Source organism: Anolis carolinensis, chromosome 4 (genome assembly GCF_035594765.1).
Source record: "Anolis carolinensis isolate JA03-04 chromosome 4, rAnoCar3.1.pri, whole genome shotgun sequence".
Lineage (NCBI taxonomy): Eukaryota > Metazoa > Chordata > Lepidosauria > Squamata > Dactyloidae > Anolis > Anolis carolinensis.
Window position 1 is genome coordinate 188,863,751 of NC_085844.1, and position 13,180 is coordinate 188,876,930.

Below are 13,180 nucleotides of genomic sequence, written 5' to 3' on the forward strand. Positions count from 1 at the left end.
TTTGGCCCACTGTGGCCCCTTTTATACCATTTCAGCTTGATGTCTTTTAGCAAACTACAGATCCCCAAACAATAGATCCTTTTTTTATGTGGGGGAGGGGTGGTATTGGCCACCTTGCAAAAGGAGTAATAGCAGCAACGATCCCGTTCCCATGTTAAATCTGTGTACATAAACGACTCTGCTATTGTGAACCGGTTTTTTTTTTTCCGTGTCAGGAGCGACTTGAGAAACTGCAAGTTGCTTCTGGTGTGAGAGAATTGGCCATCTGCAAGGACGTTGCCCAGCGGACTTCTGGATGTTTTGATGTTTTTATTATCCTTGTGGGAGGCTTCTCTCATGTCCCCACATGGAGCTGGAGCTAATAGAGGGAGCTCATCCATGCTCTCCCCGGGTGGGATTCGAACCAGGCAGCTTTCAGATCAGCAACCCAACCTTCAAGTCACAAGGCTTTAATCCACTACGCCATCGAGGGCTCCAGTGAGAGACATTCATATACAGCAGAGCAGGCATGGGCAAACTAAGGCCCGGGCGGTTACCACAGGCCCTCCTCATTTTCTCTCTTGGCATAAGGACACCTTGGCCCACCACATCCGAATGCCAAAAAGATGGAGGAGGAAGGCACGCAGCAGCTGAGAGCCCCCTGGAGCGCTCTCAGCCGCTGCATGTCTCGCCCTGCTCCTGGCATAAGGACGGTGCAAGTGGCCCCATCCTTATGCTGGGAGGACAGATCAAAAAAGGTACGTGGCAGCTGAGAGCCCTCCAGAGCACTCTCTGCCACCATTTGTCTCACTCTCCTCCTGGCATAATGTTAAGAGAACAACCTGAGGATCAGGGGAGGAGGATTGGGGCAGCCGTCCTGTGTCCTGCCTTCCTTCTGGCATAAGGATGGGGCAAGCAGTCCCGTCCTTATGCTGGTGGGACAACCTGAGGATGACCCTGGCCCTGCCCTGCCCCCTCCTGGCCCCACCCTCTCCCAGACCCTACCCCTTGTGGGCCCGCCTCACCCTGCCTTCGAATAACCCCCCCCCCCTCCTTCCCAGCTCAGCCCTGCCCTGCCCTCCAGGCCGGCCCGCAATGTGGCCCCAACTGCACCTCATTAGCCTTTGCTGTTGGCTATGCTGCCTAGGGCTGATGGGATATGCAGCTAAGCAACATCTGGAAGGGGCCACCATTACACAGAACATACGGTAACTTATGAAAATGCATGGCTCCCTTTCATTTTGAATTAATCTGAGATTCAACCACATGGTTACAAACTTGAGCCTAGTTGTAGATAAGGCCCTTCCACACAGACATATCACTCAGAATATCAATGCAGACAATCCCACAATATCTGCTTTGAATTGGGTTATCTAAGTCCACGCTGCCATATATTCCAGTTCAAAGCAAATAATGTGGGATTTTATTCTGATGTGTGGAAGGGACCACAGTGCCATTTAAATCTATTTATTAGTTCCAAGTAGAGTAGACCTATTGAATAAATACAATTGACGTAAGTGCTGACTTCATCCACTTAATTTGGGTCAACTCTGTTTGGGACTAACACCAGGATTTAGTTCGTAGCCTTGCAATTATCACAGATGCTCATTAAATAAAAGACTCATAAAATCTATATTCCTATCCTATCCTTTTTATTACCCGAACAAAATCTATATTGTGTGTGCAAAAGTCAATATCAAAGTTCAGGTGCAATAATAAGTAGAGGCAAGTCCACTGTATCATGGGACAATAGTTAATCACTAATAGTTAATAGTTAATAATAATAATATTATTTATAACCTACCCTATCTTCCCGAGGGAATTCAGGGCGGTTTCCAACAAAGGATGGTAAACATTCAGTGCCATAAAACAATACAAAATGAACAAATAGCCTCATGAATAAAACATGTATAACAAATTATAACAACTACTCACAAAGTTTAAATAATTAAATAAAACATATACATCTATTAAATCTATGAAGTAACAAAGCTAATTTGTTTAAAAATAATTAAATAAAATTAAATAACCATTGTCATATAATTTGTCCTGTTAAATGGTCAAACTTTTAATAATGATTCCATGGAAAGAAAGAACAGGCAGTGAAACCACATATCTAGTTTTTATATTAAAATGTAATAACTCAACACTTAGTTTCTTAAGACATACTTTGCATTTCTGGGGGTTTTGTTAAGTAATCATCGGTCTTAGGGAGACAAAGTTGATAGCTTTAATGTGCAGTTCGTATTTTTCCATGTTATTGGAACACTGGATCAGTGTCTATTCTTTTTTTTCTTGTCTCATGCATAAAGAATGTAAATTGTTCTAGAGCTCTACCTTAAGCTGTGCATACCACAGAGGAATGATTAGCATCTTAATAATAGCAAGGGATATACAAATGGCAATTTGGTTTAAGATTTAAGCTCCAACCAAATATAGTGTGAATATTAACACTACTTCACGGTTCGCTTTTCGCAGACTCACTGTTTTGTGGGTTTTTAATAAACACTAAAATAATATTATAAATCATAAAATAATATTATAAATCCCTCTTTTACTTCCTTCCTGAGGAGAAGCCTAAGGAAGGAACAAAGGGAAGCCGAAGGGAGAGAAAAGGAGGCTGAAGCAGCTTTGTTTTTGCCTCACAAGGCAGCGGCAGCGGTGGGAGCGTCCAAATATAGCGTCCCCACTTTGTGGATTTTCAGTTTTCGCGGATGGTCCTGGAACATAACCCCCGCGATAAATGAGGCAACACTGTACTTGGTTAAATATGGAATGTGCTACCATAAAATGGTGTGACTTTCAACTTAAGACAGTTTAAAAAAAAATAGAAGGACTAGATAAGTTAATGGGGGCTTGACCATGGCTGTGTTGAAATGGCTAATATCCAGCTTCCAGACTGAGGCATACTCTGCTCCTGAACTGTCTGGTATTATCGGATATTCTTCTTCCAAACCAGCACTTTAAATTTAATCTAGGCAGTGTAGATTATACAAAATTGATGTCCCGTGCTTTGGCTGTCTGACCTCTACAAGCACCTGCATTTGAAATTTGAGAACAAGAGTTCAATGGGCTTCTGGCCAGTCTATGTTCTTACTGCCTGGTCCACTATAAGCATTCTTGTTTCTGCATTATTTACCACTAAATTCTATTAGAGAGACAGCCCTGTATAGAATACTGTAACCTACCCTGGATGTAATCCGAACAGACTGATAAAACTGGCAAGGCAGCCAAAGCCGGTAAAAGGAACTCCTGGTAACTGGTATGGCCTGTATGTTGTTTGTCAATAGTGCTATGAAGCTCTGTTTGTGCCTTTCTAGCCAGATCAGCACAATATGATCCCATTGCCAATGCTGGTTCAGCACCTTTTCTGGAGTTTCTATCTTGTCTCACAATCCAAATTTCACAAAGATGAGTTATCTATCTCCTTTAATACAAAAGAATTCAATAACCACCTCTCTCTATAATTTTAAAAAATTATAACACCTAAATTACACATTCTAACAAAATTATCTGTTCTTTGTACTGAACATTAGTAGAATTACTAACCTGCATTCTCTAGAAATTACGCATTTTAAATAATGTTTGTGAAGTTTGATTTAATTTGTTTAAATGATCAGAAGTTTAGTATATAACATAACTGTGTTGTGTACTTTTCTTTCCAGCAGATTAATGCAATGCAATGCAAGAGAGCCAGCCATGGTATAGTTATTTGAGTGATTGACTATGGAAGAACAGAGTTCAATCCCTTCCTTGGCTGTGAAATTCACTTGGTGACCTTCAGGTAGTCATATTCTGTCAACCTCAGAGGAAAGCCATGACAAACCTCCTCTGAACAAATCCTGCCAAGGAAATGCTATAATGGGGTCACCTCTCCTTAAGGCTAAAATAGGAAGAACAGGCAAAGGTAAAGGTTTTCCTCTGACATTAAGTCTAGTTGTATCTGACTCTGGGGGTTGGTGCTCATCTCCATTTCTAAGCCAAAGAGCCAGCATTGTCCATAGTCACCTCCAAGGTCATGTGGCCGGCATGACTGTATGGACCACAGTTACCTTCCCACTGCAGAAGTACCTATTAATCTACTCACATTTGCATGTTTTTGAACTGCTACATCAGCAGAAGCTGGGGTTAACAGCAGGAGCTCCCCCTGCCCCCCGAATTTGAACTGCCGACCTTTCAGTCATCAAGTTCTGCAGCTCAGCGGTTTATTAACCCGTTGCGCCATCTGGGAAGAACAAGATGAATATAAATATAAGTAAATGGATTCAGAAGTGAATAATTATTGTTGTCATGTGCCTCCAAGTTGTTTCTGACTTATGGAACCCTAAGATCAACCTATCATGGAGTTTTATTGGCAAGATTTGTCTAGAGGAGCCTCTGCTCTGAGGCTGAGAGAATGAGACTTGCTCAGGATCACTCATGGCCAAGCACTGATTTCAACCCTGGTCTCCAGAGTAAAAGTCCAACAGTCAACCCACTAACCATGCCAACTCTTTCCAGTTTTAACAATATATCAACATAATACTGTAGTAATGTTATCAGTGAGGGAATAAAATAATGAATTTCATGCTACAGTTAATTCAGTAATATGCACTTACAAATTTGGCTTTGGAAGCATGTTTATCTATACTTTTGAGAGCTTATTTCACTGTAATGCAACTTATGTTTTAGATTGTATTTTCGACTATATTAGGAGAGTGTTGTGTTTCAATACACAAGTGGTTGGAAATACAAGATAACACCAGCAACCATTCTGCTGTTTGGAAGACAGATTTCCCAGATTTTGTGGTGGTAAGTGTGTGTGTACCTTTGAATATGCTTCTTCCTTGCTTATCACTGTTTCTCAACGCAGCAGGCCGCAAGAGATAACTAGGGGCCCTTTCACACAGCCATATCACCCAGAATATCAAGGCAGAAAATCCACAATATCTGCTTTGAGCTGAGTTATCTAAGTCCACACTGCCATATAACCCAGTTCAAAGCAGATAATGTGGAATTTTATACAGCTTTGTGGAAGGGGCCTTGGTTCTCCTGTATAAGGTTGGCCACCAGTTGGGGCTAGAGGGCATCTTCCTGAAGCACCTACTTACCCAGTAATGTGTGGTTATTGTTGGCGTGTGGTTATTGTTGGTTAACTAAACTATTGCTTCTGGAAAGAGAGAGTTACTCTCTTTCCAGAAGCAATAAAAGTACTGTACACATCCATTGCTAATGACCCTAAAAGAACACAGGGGCCTACTGTCATCTTTTTGATGTAATTTTACCCCTGTATTTTTTAAAATAATCTATGTCACCATTTTAGTAGATAAACCTTTCCTCTTAATTCAGTCCTCCTCCTAAGAAAAAAAATGAACCTGCCTAATTTGGGGGTGCTCAGCAACTAAACAGGTCAAAGTATCAAAATATCCATGATCTATCTAGAGCCATTGCCTTCTTAAATAGTCACCAATTCTGAATCCATCAAAGAGAATATTCAGGCAAGCTAGATCCCGTCACTAAGAAACACAGAGGCAATTTGTTTTAATATCCCTGTATCACTCTAAAGCAATGCTTCTCACATTATCTGGGAACAGAAGTAAATTTTTGTCTATGAGTTTACCCTTAACAATAGGAATACAAATTTTCTTCCTCAAAAATGTAAATAATCAATATAACAACAAAATGCCTACAACAGGTATTATGGTCGGGGCAATTATTGATAGGACTTGAGATGTGAAAGAGATGAAAAGCACTGATTTGAAGTATTTAGGGAACCACTTGAACTTCACCAGTTCCTCTCTGTAGTTACATCGTACTACTGCTTTGATGTTGTTAAAAAAAAAATTAAAAATGTTGATAAGTGTTTTCCCCTGCCTTTTTCTGTCTCCACAACAGGAGGATCCACAGAGAAAGCATAGTGATGTAGCCAAAAACCTAATTCGGTTACATCAATACGATGGTATGTGAAGCCAGTAAGAAGACGGGATTTCAGTGTGGGGATTAGAAACCTGTTCTGGGCCATTGCTTCACAAAATCACTTTAATCCTTGGGCAGTGAATGGGATATTTTTAGAATCCAGATCTAAGTAAAGGGAATTCCATATAGTCAGACCTGCGTCTCCTTTTCAAAGTTTTGTGGCAACATAACTACATCTAGAATAAAACTAGAGAAGCAGGTCATAAAACTTTTATAGTAACAAGATTAAATAGAATGTATGATCAAATTATGCAAAATATTTAATGGCCCAGGAAATGAGCACACATGAAAGAAAGCTGAATAAGAAGCCATACTTATTTTTGGGAGAAAAATCACAACATGGGCCTCATATGGAACATACTGTTCTGTACCCCAGGCTTGCCAATGTTGTCACTTGGCAACATACGCTTAGTCTCTAATCCATTGTTTTTGTATCTGCAGATAGGAAACACTTTTGCAAAATAAGATTATCTTCATTTCTTTTGTCCACCGCAATTGGGAATGTGGCATGCCCATGGCAAAAAATAACTTAGTTATGGCGAAAGTCTTACTTCATGACAAAAGAGTAGGGTTCCAAAAACTTCATATATGTGTTAAACAAATGACCTCAGCAATGTAAATTAATGGAAATGGCAGTAACAGTATAGGTAGTTGAGCATACATGACATTAACCCTACAAAGCATCCAATTGATATTTCTGAGTGAAGGAGAAACTGGTTATTATGATATCCCTTCACTGTATTGTAATGGTGTTTTTCAACATATGTGGTTTTATTCTCTCTTTTTTTAAAATAAAAAACAAAAACAAAACAGAGGGACCATGAAAGGCTCTGCAACGGTGTAAAGTAAGACATTAAGAGTTAGAGCTAAATACAGTAGAGTCTCACTTATCCAACATAAATGGGCCAGCAGAACGTTGGATAATCGAATATTTTGGATAATGAGAGATTAAGAAAAAGCCTATTAAACATCAAAATAGGTTATGATTTTACAAATTAAGTACCAAAACATTATGTTATACAACACATTTGACAGAAAAAAGCAGTTCAATACACAGTAATGTTATGTTGTAATTACTGTATTTATAAATTTAGCACCAAAATATCACGATATATTTAAAACATTGACTACAAAAATGCGTTGGATAATCCAGAACGTTGGATAAGCGAGTGTTGGATAAGTGAGACTCTACTGTAAAAGAAATTAGATCATAATTTCAGGCATACTTATCTTAAACTCTGCATTTGGCTCTGAAACACATTAACTGAAATTCTGTAGGTTAGGTTCAAGATTACTTTCCTTCAGTGGCTTGTTGAATGGTAAGTCAATACATACATAAATTCCATTGAGTCAATAGGTCTACTTTAGGTAGGAGTAGCAACAGAAACCAGGCCATGTCTTTTAATAGTCATTTCTTTTAAATGTTTGTAGTCTTGAACTTATGTGGAGGTTTCAAAATATATATTTTATTATAATTATATTCTGTTTTTTACTCCAGGAGTTGAAGAATAGTGCCCGTGGGCCGGATGCAGCCCTCCAAGGTCATTTACCTGGTCCCCACACTCAGTTTTAGACTTAGGCTCGCCCAAAGTTTGAAATGACTTGAAGGCACACAACAACAACAACAACAACAACAACAACAACAACAACCCTAATTAACTTGATTATCTCATTGGCCAGAAACAGGCCCATCCTTCCCATTGAAATCCTAATAGGTTTATGTTGGTTAAAATTGTTCTTATTTTTAAATATTGTGTTGTTCTTTCATTGTTGTTGTTTTTGCACTACAAATAAGACATGTGCAGTGTGCATAGGAATTTGTAGACAGTAAGGTATGTATGTTGCAGCAGACCTATTTGTGTATCTATTTCTCTTTTCTGTTTTGTTTGGCTGTCATCTGAGTCTTTCCACACACACCCTCCCCCGTATGTATGTATGTATGTATGTATGTAGTTTGTATATATAGATTACGTGTGTGTGTGTGTGTGAGAGAGAGAGAGAGAGAGAGAGAGAGACAGAGAAAGAAAAAAATAAGGTAATGTGTTTGTTCATAATTTCCCTGCCTTTGTGCTGTGGACTATACAAGAGGAAATAAACAGTGGAAACTTGTATTTTTCTGCCATGGATGAGATACTCATTTTTACTTCTAGAAAATGACTTTCACCCAGATATAGTTTTTTAAAACTACATTCAAGAGTTTTCTTTAAATGTGTTTGCATATACACAAATGGCCTGTTTTGCATCTAGAGAGGAAGGTAAAGTAGGGCTCCCCTTACTCGTGTGCCAGTGAAAACCCATCAAGGCTTTCATCCAGTCCTGCTATCTGATTACCTGGTAATCTGATAGCTGTGAAACTGTAGTTTTCGTAATTTAACAGACGTAACTACAGCTCTCCTGCAAACAAAAAGAACACAGACTAACAACAGTAAGTGTTTGTGCTACTGGGAACTCTGCTTCTAGTACAGCAATTTCATGAACACTGTCTGGGTGCCTCCCCCCCCCCCCCCACCAAAAAAAAAACCAAACATTTTACAGATGAAAAGTGAGATACATGGCAAAATTTATTAATGAGGGAGAATGCACAAGCTAGGAAAGGTTGCAGTAGTTTGCTTTTTCCTGCACCTACTGGGAAGGAGAAGATTCCCCCTCTCCTTTTGCAGAGTTGACTGAGACCAAACTACTCTTATATTTTGAACTCAATTTGCAGGAATAGAGATGAGTTGAGGACAAAAGGGGGAAGTGGGTGGAAGAGAGAGAAATGCAGCTGAAAATGTCAGGCAATAACAAATTAATCAGGACTGTCCCTGTCAAACTGGAACAGTTCAAGGACATGCCACCTGAGCCCCTGGGCATTATCATTTTTTCTGCTTTAATCTTATACAACAGTTTTAAGTACTGTACACATATTTTACTCTCTCGGGTTTCAGTCCAGGGGTAACATAATCGTCTTGCCACTACCATACACTCCAGCTCATGGTCTTGCCTAGGGCTCCTTAAACTAGCCCACTGTTGAGAAATGACTCCATGCTAACTGCCCTCCCAGGGTTTGTAATTTGGTGAGGTACCATAGCTTTCTGGTTGAGAAATCACAATTGGCCTTTTAAATTACAACTCCAAATAATCCATAGTGGAATCATAGTGCTACAATCGTGTAATATGAAAGGGCCTTCAACTTCCAACTTTAAGGAAGAACAAAATAAATCTGTCATTTAAAAAAAAAATCACCAAATTTTACCGAGGATCTAGGCATGAGAAATGAGGTCCAACAAAGCTCTGAGTGTATTCAGATCTCTCTTCCCCCACCTAGTTGTAGCTGCTCTTGATCCACATATTTGGGATAAAGGACACCAACTTTTAGCTGACTTGTGATCTGTCATCTCATTTGATAGCAGACCACACTAAGCCCAGGAAGCATCTTCTGATTTGTAACCCAACAGGGATGAACATTAACTACTTTAGCTCAAATGTAACTGTGACCCAAAGAAGATATTCTATTATATCAATTAGGTTTGTCACCTGGCACCTCAGACCCCATTTGCAGGAAGGTTATTTGTGGTTATCGGATATTAGCATGTTGTGAAGTTCTCAGACAAATAGACACCCTCCCAGGATATGCATACAATTAACTGGGGAAGGTTCTTTGCAAGATAGATAGGAAAAAGAGAGAACAGCCTTTAGCAGAGTTAGTGCTTTGGGAGCAGTAATGAGGTAGTATAATAGAAAAGGTTACAGTCCTGGCTATTAGATAAGTTAAGGCTAAACTAGATGTGGCATTAAAGATGGCATTCAGTTAGTGAAAAATAGAGATATAAGTTATGCCTGTTTTGATCACCCAAAGCCCTACCAAAAGCGTCACAATGAACAAAGGCTCCAAAGCACTTGCCTTCCTCTTGGTGGGGTCCTTTTTTGGTCATTTAACTGGCCAGTTGGAGAGCAAGGATCACTTCTATGGCCAGTCTTGGAATAATAATGCATTTCTCAGGATATCTGGGAGATGCTCTGGAGGCTGGAGGATGATATTGTCATTGTACACCTCATTATAGGCGCAAAGTCAGATAGTACTGTGATACCTCCCATTCTCCACAGACCATGAAATGGCAGGAGTTGTGCAATTTTATGGAAAGGGAGAGGGAAAACATATTTTAATTATAGGTAGAACATTATTGTACATTCTCTAATACACGATCTTGGGTGAAATGTGGCTTTATTCAAGCATTATTTATTTTTATTCCAAATAATAAGACATGGAGTGTACTATGCCTGCCTCACTTTCATGTTGCTTTCCTCATATTTGCAATGAGCTTAAAGAGAAAGGATTCTGGCACACATGCAGAATTTCCATGAAGGCAGGAAAATCGGTATTCCTGCTTATGTGAAGATCCATGCATACCAGAGCCTCTCTTCTTCATACTTTTTGTGGGTGTGGAAAACATGACAATGGAGCAGGGCAGTGCTATTGCATTCCTCTCTTCTCATGTTGGATCAGCATAGTCAGGAATTCCTGAATAGGGCTTGTGTTTTTGCATGGAGCAACCATGGAAAGAAGTTCTAAACTAAATGTAGGAAACCATTTTCAGCCTGATAGCTAAATTCAGTTTCAGAGTCATCCTGGTAGATGGTGGAGATGGACAGTTTGGGAATTCTGGTAATGTATGAGGTTTCCAGTAATACAGAGGGTAAGAAAGACTCATGGAAGCCTTTTCAAAATTGTCAAATGGAAAGAAACCGCACAGAAGCTAGAAAATAGTATCATAGTAATCCTGGCAACCTCAGTGAGCTCCATTGATTGTAGTTCAGAACACCTACTTTAACCTTTTAGGACACTGATGAAATCCTGTGATTTTGATTCTAGTTGATGGTGATAATCATAGAATCATAGAATCATAGAATAGTAGAGTTGGAAGAGACCACATGGGCCATCTAGTCCAACCCCCTGCTAAGAAGCAGGAAATCGCATTCAAAGCACCCCCGACAGATGGCCATCTAGCCTCTGCTTAAAAGCCTCCAAGGAAGGAGCCTCCACCACAGCCCTGGGGAGAGAGTTCCACTGTCGAACAGCTCTCACAGTGAGGAAGTTCTTCCTGATGTTCAGGTGGAATCTCCTTTCCTGTATTTTGAAGCCATTGTTCCGTGTCCTAGTCTGCAGGGCAGCAGAAAACAAGCTTGCTCCCTCTTCCCTATGACTTCCCTTCACATATTTGTACATGGCTATCATGTCTCCTCTCAGCCTTCTCTTCTGCAGGCTAAACATGCCCAGCTCTTTAAGCCGCTCCTCATAGGGCTTGTTCTCCAGACCCTTAATCATTTTAGTCGCCCTCCTCTGGACGCTTTCCAGCTTGTCAACATCTCCCTTCAACTCCCTTCAAAATTGGACACAGTATTCCAGGTGTGGTCTGACCAAGGCAGAATAGAGGGGGAGCATAACTTCCCTGGATCTAGACGCTATTCCCCTATTGATGCAGGCCAGAATCCCATTGGCTTTTTTAGCAGCCGCATCACATTGTTGGCTCATGTTTAACTTGTTGTCCACAAGGACTCCAAGGTCTTTTTCGCACACACTGCTGTCAAGCCAGGCGTCCCCCATTCTGTATCTTTGATTTCCATTTTTTCTGCCGAAGTGAAGTATCTTGCATTTGTCCCTGTTGAACTTCATTTTGTTAGTTTTGGCCCATCTCTCTAGTCTGTCAAGATCGTTTTGAATTCTGCTCCTGTCTTCTGGAGTGTTAGCTATCCCTCCCAGTTTTGTGTCGTCTGCAAACTTGATGATCGTGTCTTCTAACCCTTCGTCTAAGTCGTTAATAAAGATGTTGAACAGAACCGGGCCCAGGACGGAGCCCTGCGGCACTCCACTTGTCACTTCTTTCCATGATGAAGATGACGCATTGGTGAGTACCCTTTGGGTTCATTCGCTTAGCCAATTACAGATCCACCTAACCGTAGTTTTGTCTAGCCCACATTTTACTAGTTTGTTTGCCAGAAGGTCGTGGGGGACTTTGTCGAAGGCCTTACTGAAATCCAGGTACACTACATCCACAGCATTCCCTGTATCGACCCAACTCGTAACTCTATCGAAAAAAGAGATCAGATTAGTCTGGCATGACTTGTTTTTGGTAAATCCGTGTTGACTATTAGCAATGACCGCATTTGTTTCTAAGTGTTCGCAGACCACTTCCTTAATGATCTTTTCCAGAATTTTGCCTGGTATTGATGTGAGGCTGACCGGATGGTAATTGTTTGGGTCGTTCTTTTTTCCCTTCTTGAAGATAGGGACCACATTCGCCCTCCTCCAATCTGCTGGGACTTCTCCCGTTCTCCAAGAACTCTCGAAGATAATTGCCAGTGGTTCTGAAATAACTTCCGCTAGTTCCTTCAGTACTCTTGGGTGTAGCTGATCTGCCCCTGGGGACTTGAATTCGTTTAGAGAGCCCAAGTGTTCCTGGACAACTTGTTTCCCTATTTGGGGTTGGATTTTCCCCAATCCTTCGTCCATTCCGTGTTGCTGAGGTTGAAGATGGCTTTCTTTTTCTGAGAAGACCGAGGCAAAGAAGGCATTAAGTAGTTCTGCCTTTTCCCTGTCCCCTGTCACCATCACCCCATCTTCTCCTTGCAATGGCCCTATCGCCTCCTTTTTCTTCCTTTTTCTACCAACGTAAGCAAAAAAGCCTTTTTTGTTGTTTTTTATGTCCCTGGCAAGCCTGAGCTCATTTTGCGCTTTAGCCTTGCGAACCTTTTCCCTACAGGTGTTGGCTATACGTTTGAATTCTTCTTTGGTGATTTCTCCCCTTTTCCACTTCTTGTGCATGTCACTTTTGAGCTTTAGCTCAGTTAGAAGTTCTTTGGACATCCATTCTGGCTTCTTTGCACTTGTCTTATTTTTCTTCTTTGTTGGCACTGTTTGCATTTGCGCCTTGAGTATTTCACTTTTGAAAAACTCCCATCCATCCTTAACTCCCTTGTTTTTTAATATCGGCGTCCATGGAATGCCGCTCAGTAATTCCTTCATTTTTTGGAAGTCAGCTCTCTTAAAGTCCAGAATGCGTGTTTGACTTGTCTTAGTTTCAGCATTCCTTTGTATTGCAAACTGCAGGAGCACATGGTCACTTGCCCCTAAGGATCCAACCACTTCAACTGTATTGATCAGGTCTTCCACATTTGTTAAGAGTAGATCAAGAGTTGCTGATCCCCTTGTTGCCTCTTCTACCTTCTGGACCATAAAATTATCTGCAAGGCAAGTGAGGAATTTGTT

At 40.6% G+C, this 13,180-nt stretch overlaps 1 protein-coding gene across 2 annotated transcripts in view; it reads left to right on the plus strand.

Annotated features, from left to right (window-relative positions):
• The first annotated feature begins 2,543 nt into the window (after window positions 1-2,543).
• gnat2 (G protein subunit alpha transducin 2) overlaps window positions 2,544-13,180 on the plus strand; it is a 36,947-nt gene continuing 26,310 nt past the window's right edge. For both annotated transcript variants that reach the window (XM_008109434.3, XM_008109435.3), the window contains exons 1-3: window positions 2,544-3,886; window positions 4,651-4,770; window positions 5,854-5,917. The gene's annotated coding sequence lies outside the window, so the exon portion shown is untranslated. The remainder of the gene's footprint in view (window positions 3,887-4,650; window positions 4,771-5,853; window positions 5,918-13,180) is intronic.